Below are 9,151 nucleotides of genomic sequence, written 5' to 3' on the forward strand. Positions count from 1 at the left end.
TTGAACTGTGTTATATACAAAAGGTTATATGTTAGATAATATTGGGGCAAGTAACTTGTTACATCAGTTTATCACTATGGTGGCCAAATCAATATTTAACATCTTTGTCTGTTGTTTCCTGTCACAGTTTCATCAGTTGGTCTGTGTCATAATTGTTTAACCATTTATATTTAGCTGAGAGATTTAATTGTGACAAACATACTCTGTCTGGGACATGTCCCAAGGGTCAACTAATTTTTTTTTTGAGGTATATGCCTGTACAAAAACAAACCTTCACTGAAAATATTCTTTCCTAGGTTCTACAGTTGTTTCCGAACTGCTGTATCATGTGATGAGCAACCGACTATCGGTTTGTTTGCGTGCAGTAAACTTTCCTGAGACAAGGGCATTGGTTGTGCAAGTCTGTAAAACATATTACTAAAAGTCTTTAGCTTACTCTCCCGTTTGTAATCTGCAGATCACCGCACACTTCATCCACACGACAAACGCTTGATCCTGACCAAACTCAAGCGCTCATGCCACCAAGGAAAGTATTGTTTCGTGAATACAGATGTGACGCGCAGGCCGATTGCACTTAATGTAAAGTTCGAGAAGCTGAGTTTTGTTCCAAACTTCAGTTTTGTCCGACACTTCCGCAGCAGCATAAGCTAAATTACTGACATAAAAGAGCATATAAAGGACATACAGCGAATACTAAGAGTTTGAGTTTATCCTCGCATTTCCATGGAGATGAGCGCGCCTCAGAGTGCAGCCTGTTCGCTTTCAAGGGAACTTCGAACTGCGTCCTCTAGGGGTCGCTATGGGGAACACCTCGTCGTGACCCGTGTCTGAAGCATACATTGAAAAAACACCAATGAGTTGGCCGGCGACAGCCTCTGACCTCACTACCGGCGCGACTATAAACAGGCACCGGGTTAACACGTCTTCCTCTTCTTCGTTTTCACTGACTGTTTTGTTTGAAGCGTGCATCTGAAAGAACCGGTAAGAGAGCTCTTTCTCTGTCTATCATGGCGACTAGTAGCAAGCGTTTAGATAATGTGTGCGTATTGGCGTTATTTGACACCCGATGACACACACGATCTTTGCGTCATTTGTTTGGGTAAAGAGCACGCACGCGATGTCTTTGAGGAGGCAAACTGCATGCATTGTGAGCGTTTTTTCAATGAAAAAGCTCTGCTCTCGTTTGTCTCTCTTTCCGAAAAAATACAAAAAAAAGGCAGCCATCTGCTTCCCGCGGTTCAGCACCCGCCGCTGCTCAGGCACGGAGGAGAATGAGCACGTGAGAATTTCAGGTGGATCTGTCTGAATGATTTAGGGAGGGACTTTCCCTTTCGCGCTCGTAATGGCGGCGGACGAGAGAGAGCCTCGGGAGGATGATGTTATATCTTTAACACTTTCTGATACTGAGGTTAGTGCTCTCTGGGTTTTTACCCAGGAAAATAGATATTTGAGGATGGTGAAGAAGCTGAGGCTGAGCCTTCTCAATTCTCCTGCCCTGCATATGTAGAGCTGTTGGAGGTTATGGATCGCGCCACAGCTAGGTTGGACTTGCCATGAAAGAACGCTAACAAGGTGACGCCGTGAGGCCGCCTCGATGAGCGTTATCTTTCCGACCATAGCCCTCCAGCTCAGGTGAGCCTTCCATTTCTGCCTGATCTCCATACAGAGACTGAAAGGAAATGAAAGAGGCCGACTTCTTCTCGCATCCTTTGGTTTCGGCATAAGAGTTTTGCCGACATCGAAGCAATGCGCGAAAACGGCTTTCTTTCTGCGGGGGAGACATCCTCTCTTAATCTCCCTCCTTGCCATCTAAGCCCCTTCAAGAAATACATCTCGCTTAAATGGCAAGGCATTCGCAGCAGCAGGTCAGGCTGTGGCTTTATTACACACGATGAAGGTGCTTCAAGCATATCATACTGATCTGCTAAGAGACCTGGATAGAGGCGAAGGCCTTTTTCCTGATCAGGTAGCCGAGCTGCGCCGCACCACAGATCTCTCTCCAGGCTACCAAGCAGGCCGCCTCTGCCATGCGCAGGACTATGGTGGCCATGGTGGTAGTGGAGAGACTTCTGTGGATGAACCTGGCAGACATCGGGAAGAAAGAAAAGGCTTTCTTCTCGATTCTCAGGTTTCGCCTTCTGAACTTTTCAATATTTCCGTTGAGACGGTGATCGAGAAGTTCGGGGAGACGAAGGCGCACTCTGCTGCTTTCAGATCCTTCGTTCCACGAAGGTCCAGGTCTGAGCCCGAACAACATTAGTGGTCCTGGCCTGTCTCGATCTGAGGATCAAAGATGGGCACAGAAGGCTAGTGTCGCGACTTGCGCTCCTCCCCCACCTGCATGCAGGGGTAAGAGGAATTGTGGGTCACAAGGAGGTAAGCAGAACCTAAGGGATGTGATCCAGACGAGGCAGCATTCTCGTCTGAATCAGAGCGATACTGAGGTATCTTCTCGTTCCCTTTAGGGATTTTTAACTTCTGCTTTTATCCTCCCCTTCCTAATTCCCCTGTAACCACCAGCTCTCCACCTGATCGAGGTTAGGTTGAAACCTCTCGCATAACAGTCTCCTATGCTGGACCTATAATGTTTTTGGCTGGTTCTATGTTCATAGCAACCACCTTACTGATGGTCTGGACTAAAAAGAGGCGCCCCTTGAGCGGGGCTCCAGCGCAGGAGGGTGGGAGTATAAAAATAACCCTTTCTGTATATACTTATGTGTAAATTGCTGGTGGTTATGTGTCTACTAATAAACTCTGTGAGTTTCCTTTGCAGTGCTCAGTTACAGTGTTTACTAAACACTCGTCAGCACCAGCCATCCGGCTTCATGTTCCGGTATTAGGGGGCTGAGATCACAGGTTTCTGCGGGAGCCTCCTTGATCATCAGGCCTGGCACAGCACTGCAGGGAATTTCATGGATGTCCAGCCAGGTCACCCTGAGGGGTCCCCTGGCCGCTTAGCTGTGCTGTTGCATCCAGCGGGAAGTGAAGGTGGAAGTTACAGAAGTCTTCTTGTATATGCTGCCTCAGGTGATGCTCCCCTCGCTAGAGGTTTGTAAAATTTGAGCTTACCTCTCCCGTGCGGTTCAGCGCCTCTGCGATGCTTAGGAACCATCAGTTACACACGCTAAGCTCTGTGTACTTTCTGAAAACCACATGGTGGTCAGTGTGCATGTGAACACTTTGCGCACTTTCTAAAAATCCACGTATTGGTAAGTGTGCACGCAAGACTCTGCGCTCTTTCTGAAATCCTGTATGGTAAGGGTTACGCACTCCGCTTCGTTCCCTTTCTTGAAATGATTAGACCTTGGTTCCTTGGGCTCCATTCAGCCAGTGTGTATTCGTTTATACACTTCAAGCATCGCTTCCCTCAACATGAGGGGCTATTTGGGCGATTCTCGTGGTAGTTTAGCAGCGCTTCCTTTTTCCAAGAAGGGTCGCCTATGAGCGCGCTACTCTGGATTCGGAGTTCTCCTCTCATATGAGACTGAGTTCTCTGTTTTTTCCCCAGAGCGCTTCAGCATTATTTCCACAGATCGAGTTGATGACTCTCAAACATACTGTTTTGAGATGCACCATTCCATCTATGAGCTGCTCTATCAGAGTGCCACGAGAGCCCTTCCTTAGAACAGTATTTGAAAATCCATGCTATGGTAAGTGTGCATGGGAAGTCTTTGCACACTTTCTGAAATCCACACAGTGGTAAGTTCGCACGCTAGTATTCTGCATTCTTTCTAAAATCCTATATGGTGAGGGCTTCACGAGGTTGCTTCGTGCCCTTTCTTGAGTTGGTAAAAGCCCCGTTCATCTTGGGCGCCACTCCATCTATGTATCCTCGGATACCTATCTAAACAGGGTGTTGCTACTGGAGATCAATTGAGACAGCTCCTTCAGCAAGCTTTTGCGAGAGCAAGCCGTAGCCCCTGTATGACAGGCAAGACTTAGTATAAAATGCTAGGTTCCTAGCCGTATCCCTTTAAAGGAAACTTTCCTGATTCCAAGCCTTCAGCTCTACCCCGGGCCAAGGCCATAACAATTAAGTTGGATATGTAGCTTAGGCCTTTGGCCGTAAGGGGTACTGTCACAGACAGCCGTCTAAACGTCCCAGGAACAACTCCCATGGAGTTCGCCATGATTCTGGCCTGCACTCCCCTCAGCATGGCGGCGTGGGTATACTGTTCCCCATAGCGACCCCTAGAGGACGCATTTCGAAGTTCCCTTGAAAGGAAACGTCACAGGTTACGAATGTAACCATGGTTCCCTGAGTAGGGAACGAGACACTGCGTCCTCTAGCTCCCTGCCATGCTTCGGACGCAAGCTTCAGACGAAGAAGTGAATGACGTGTTAACCCGGTGCCTGTTTATAGTCGCGCCGGTAGTGACGTCAGAGGCTGTCGCCGGCCAACTCGTTGGTGTTTTTCGAAATGTATGCTTCAGACATGGGTCACGACGAGGTGTTCCCCATAGCGACCCCTAGAGGACGCAGTGTCTCGTTCCCTACTCAGGGAACCATGGTTACATTCGTAACCTGAGACGTTTTTCTCCACACTTTCCACAAGTTTTTGGGATTCTCTACGTCACTGGTGTTTCTATAGAGCAGCAAAAGGCATAATATTCCTCTCCTCTTACAGCCCGTCTGCTCTGAACAATTGCAGGCAGATGCGCTCTAGTCTCAGCCTCAGACGGCACGCCCACGGACCGCTGGCTCAAAGGAAACACTTCAGGAATGTCGAAGTCGTCATCGGATTGGTTGAATTCTACAGGATTTCCGCAAGACGTGTGCATCGGGTTCTTTAACGTTCCGCCTGGAAACAAAGATACCATGGCGCCAAACCCCCCTCACGAAAGAAGAAAGAGGTTTTGTTTACAACTGTGATGACGAGCGCTTATCAGGATCAACTAAACGCTGGATTTTCAAAAGTATGTGAAATATTTAAAGTTCACGGCATAGAATCTTTAAAATATGTCAGAGAGTTTTACACACCGTTCTGTTATTTTGGCGACATTTCCACGCCTCAAAACGTGACGATGAACGAAACGAAAACTTAGGTAGCTGACTTGCTGCCTCGCTGCCGTATGAGGCAATGACTTTGCAGGCAGGGTTTTTGCATGAAGGCACCTCATGACACTGATTTCGGACAGACTTCTGAGGCAGCGTAACGGTTTAATGATTTACAAAAAAATAGAACAAGTTTTTGTGACAACTAAATGAATATTTAATTACTATAATACCAATTTCTCGCTAGAACTAACATCAAAAGTGCAAAAAGTTAATTATAAATATACATAAACACACAAACCACCAAACGTAACTTTCAGACGCCATCTTCTTTTTTTTTTTTTAGCTCAACCATCACGGAATGGAATGCAGAGGATTGTGGGATATCAAAGGCAGCGAAGGATACATCTATGGTGCCTTCAAAATTCGATAAGAAGAAGGTACCTCCAGAGACAGGAAGGAAAGCAGAATTCGAATTTGAACGTGCCTTGATGCCCTCCTGCCTTGGAATGCTGCCTCCGAAGCCAGCATTTTAGAGCTTTTGGATGCAGCCCTTCCCTTCAGTCTGAAGGTCTGGCTACGTGAGACTAGTATGGAATGATTTTTGTGTCTTTTTTATTCAATCAAACATTCTGTGTTTGAAAGCAAAACTAATTATTTTGTAATAAAAGATTGCAAAAAAAAAGTCTTCTTAAGGCTCAAAAATAAAGAAATTGATAACAAAATTATTTGCAGTGCATATAAATCTTTGAAAATCTTTATTTTTCTTTGTGCACTTTAATACTTTTTATCGCGAAACCACAAATGTTGCTCTCTTTTCTGCCGTCTTTTTTTGAGGGTCTAAAAATTTTTTTTTGCGAGTTGAAAAGTTTTGCTTGCGAGTTAAGCTGTCTCTCAGTGGGCGGTGTCTACCCACCAGGATGAAAGACCTTTTCCTATTGGTCACTCTCGATTGAAGTCACAGGTTGACCACACCCACTCCGTTTCCCCAGAATCCATGCCAGAGTCCTGCACGGGTCCATTTTTGGATACCCGCCCCCGCCCGTACCCACAAAGTTCAGCACCAGATCTGACCTGTCACCTGTGATAATATCTAAATTAAATCCGCACCCGCCCAGACCCATTAATATTTGGTCCGTTACCCGATCCATGCCTGCGATAAATCACACACGCTAAAATCATTCCAATTAAAGTGCTTTATTTTTTATCTCACACCTCTCTCAACATCACAACAGCATCATGAATGGGCTAATGAAACAGGCTAAAGTGCACTTTGTTTTGCGCCATTCAAGTATCCTACCATCGGCACCTAAATAGGTTATGGAACCTGATAACTATACGCAAATAGACCTATTAATGAAAAAAAAAGAACAAGAAAAAATACAACCCGCTCAAAAACAATAGCCTTATTAGGCTACGAGAAGCATCAACAAAAGTCGCAGTGTCGCAGTGGTGGTGACGTGATGGGTCAAATGTCATATCATTTTTGCGTATGTGTAATGGTAATTTAGACATACAGATATTGCACATATTTTTCATCCGTGCTACTACCCGTCCGCAAGTAGTTAATTATCCGCCCGCATCCCCGCCCGTGAATTTTAGGAATGTCACAATCCACCCGTTTTAGCTACTTTTATGCAGGTACCCGCGGGTACCCGACCCGTTGCAGGACTCTAATCCACGCCACTAGCGCCACAGTCTGACAGAGAACAAGGTTGTGTCGTGACGAGCAGGACTCTAATCCACGCCACTAGCGCCACAGTCTGACAACGAACGAGGTTGTGTCGTGACGAGCAACAGGTCGTTTACTGGGTAAGATAACTAACTTAACATTTTAAACTCAGTGAGAAGTGAACTTAATTATTGTCTTCTCTCATGCTCTCCCATCTAAATACGTAACGTTAGCTAAGCCCGTTGTAAATTTGATTAGTAACAATAAAGCTAGCTGCCAGAGCCCCCAATAGCAAAGCGTCAGGCCAATATTTTCAGTGATTATATATTATTATAGCTCCAGTGAAGGAAGGTGAGTAATGCACATTAAATAACTAGCTCATTTGGCGGGTTATGATTCATAAATCATGACCGTATGCAAACCCAAGTCTATTCGCAGCACCCCACAGCTGTAGTCTTCCATTCAGTTTTCTAAAATACAACGATTTGGGACCGATGTCTGTACATTCTGACTTCACCCTTGTATATTGTGCCAGTGACAATCACGTTTGTTTTGTACTATCTTTAAGACCTGTGCAGTGACAATTGCCAAACTTATTACTTCTATTCTTTCTATTCTATTCTACTTATTACTACTATTATTTAGATGGGGGAGCATGAGAGGAGATAATAATTAAGTTGTCTTGTCACTGAGTTTAAGATGTTAAGTTAGTTATCTTACCCAGTACACAATCTGTTGCTCGTCACAACACAACCTCGTTCGTTCTCTGTCAGACTGCGGCAGCAGTGGTGGGGATTCTGGGGAAACGGACGTGGGCGTGGTCAACCTATGACTTCAATTGAGAGTGACCAATAGGAAAAGGTCTTTCATCCTGGTGGGTAGACACCGCCCACTGAGAGACAGCTTAACTTCCAAGCAAAACCTTTCAACTCGCAAGCAAAACTTTTCAACTTACAAAAAAAAAATGGCAGAAAAGAGAGCAACATTTGTGGTTTCGCAATAAAAAGTATTAAAGTGCACAAAGAAAAATAAAGATTTTCAAAGATTTATACGCACTGCAAATAATTTTATCAATTTCTTTATTTTTGAGCCTTAAGAAGACTTTTTTTGCAATCTTTTATTTTTTAATTACAAAATAATTAGTTTTACTTTCAAACACAGAATGTTTGATTGAATAATAAAGACACAAAAATAATTCCATAGACTAGATGCGCTTTAGATTCCCGGTAAATCCAGTCGCTCGCGTGCAGTGTCTAACAAATCGCTTATTCGTGCATTTGGCAAGAAAGTAGCCGAGGTATGGCAATAATTATATTAAATGTTACATTAACAATACAGATTATGTTTTTAACATACTCAACTACAAACTGCTGCACAGAAGTTGATTATATCAGCTTTTTTTCACTGTCACTTTCACTATATTCCACAAAAAGATTAATTTACACTGCACGAAGCGTCATATCTGAATTTACATAGGAATTACAGTTGCAGAAATAGTCTCATGAAATGAATATTTTAAATATTAAATCATTAACACTGTAGCCTTACCTTGAGTTTATAAAGAAGCATTTAGCAAAATAATGTGATAGGCCTACTCAACCTTTTTTATAATGGAAAACCATCAAATATATTACACACACAAAAAAAGTACTGACTTTTTTTTTTTTTTTTTTACATTTGATCCAGCAAAATCATAATCATATCTAATTACAAAAGGCTCAGCCTCAACTAACCAATCACAAACATCTGTCACGAATAACTACATGGATGTAAAACAATAAGATCCAGTGTTGCCCAGATTTAACAGTACCTTAAGCACTTTTAGCAGCACAACACAGTAAAATTATTTACAGATATTAAAATAAATTCACTGCGAGTAATTAACAGTCCTGCCCCCAGCTTACACACACACACACACACACACATTGGTATATGTGACCCTGGTCTTAAGTGTCAATTTTTCGAAATTTAGATTTATACATCATCTGAAAGCTGAATGAATAAGCTTTCCATTGATGTATGGTTCGTTAGGATAGGACATATTTGACCGAGATCATAATATTGAGAAAATCACCTTTAAATTTGCCCAAATGAAGTCCTTAGCATTGCATATTACTAAACAAAAATTAAGTTGATATATTAACAGTAGGAAATTTACAGAATATCTTCATGGAACATGATCTTTACTTAATATCCTAATGATTTTTGGCATAAAAGAAAAATCATTGAAAAATCAAATAATTTTGACCCATACAATGTATTGTTGGCTATTGCTACAAATATACCCCAGCGACTTAAGACTGGTTTTGTGCTGCATGCAGGGTCATATATGTGGTTTATGGGGAATCTCCATAGGCATAATGGTTTTTATACTGTAAAACTGTATTTTCTATCGCCCTAAACCAACCCTAAACATACCCCTCACAGAAAACTTTGTACTTTATTAGATTTTCAAAAACACACCATTTTGTATGTTTTTTTTTA

The 9,151-nt window shown here is 43.1% G+C and overlaps 1 pseudogene; it reads right to left on the reverse strand.

Annotated features, from left to right (window-relative positions):
- The window catches only part of LOC109070865, a 33,038-nt pseudogene extending 27,021 nt beyond the window's left edge, over positions 1–6,017 (reverse strand).
- Positions 6,018–9,151: the final 3,134 nt, after the last annotated feature.

This window comes from Cyprinus carpio, chromosome A11, assembly GCF_018340385.1.
Source record: "Cyprinus carpio isolate SPL01 chromosome A11, ASM1834038v1, whole genome shotgun sequence".
Classification (NCBI taxonomy): Eukaryota; Metazoa; Chordata; class Actinopteri; order Cypriniformes; family Cyprinidae; genus Cyprinus; species Cyprinus carpio.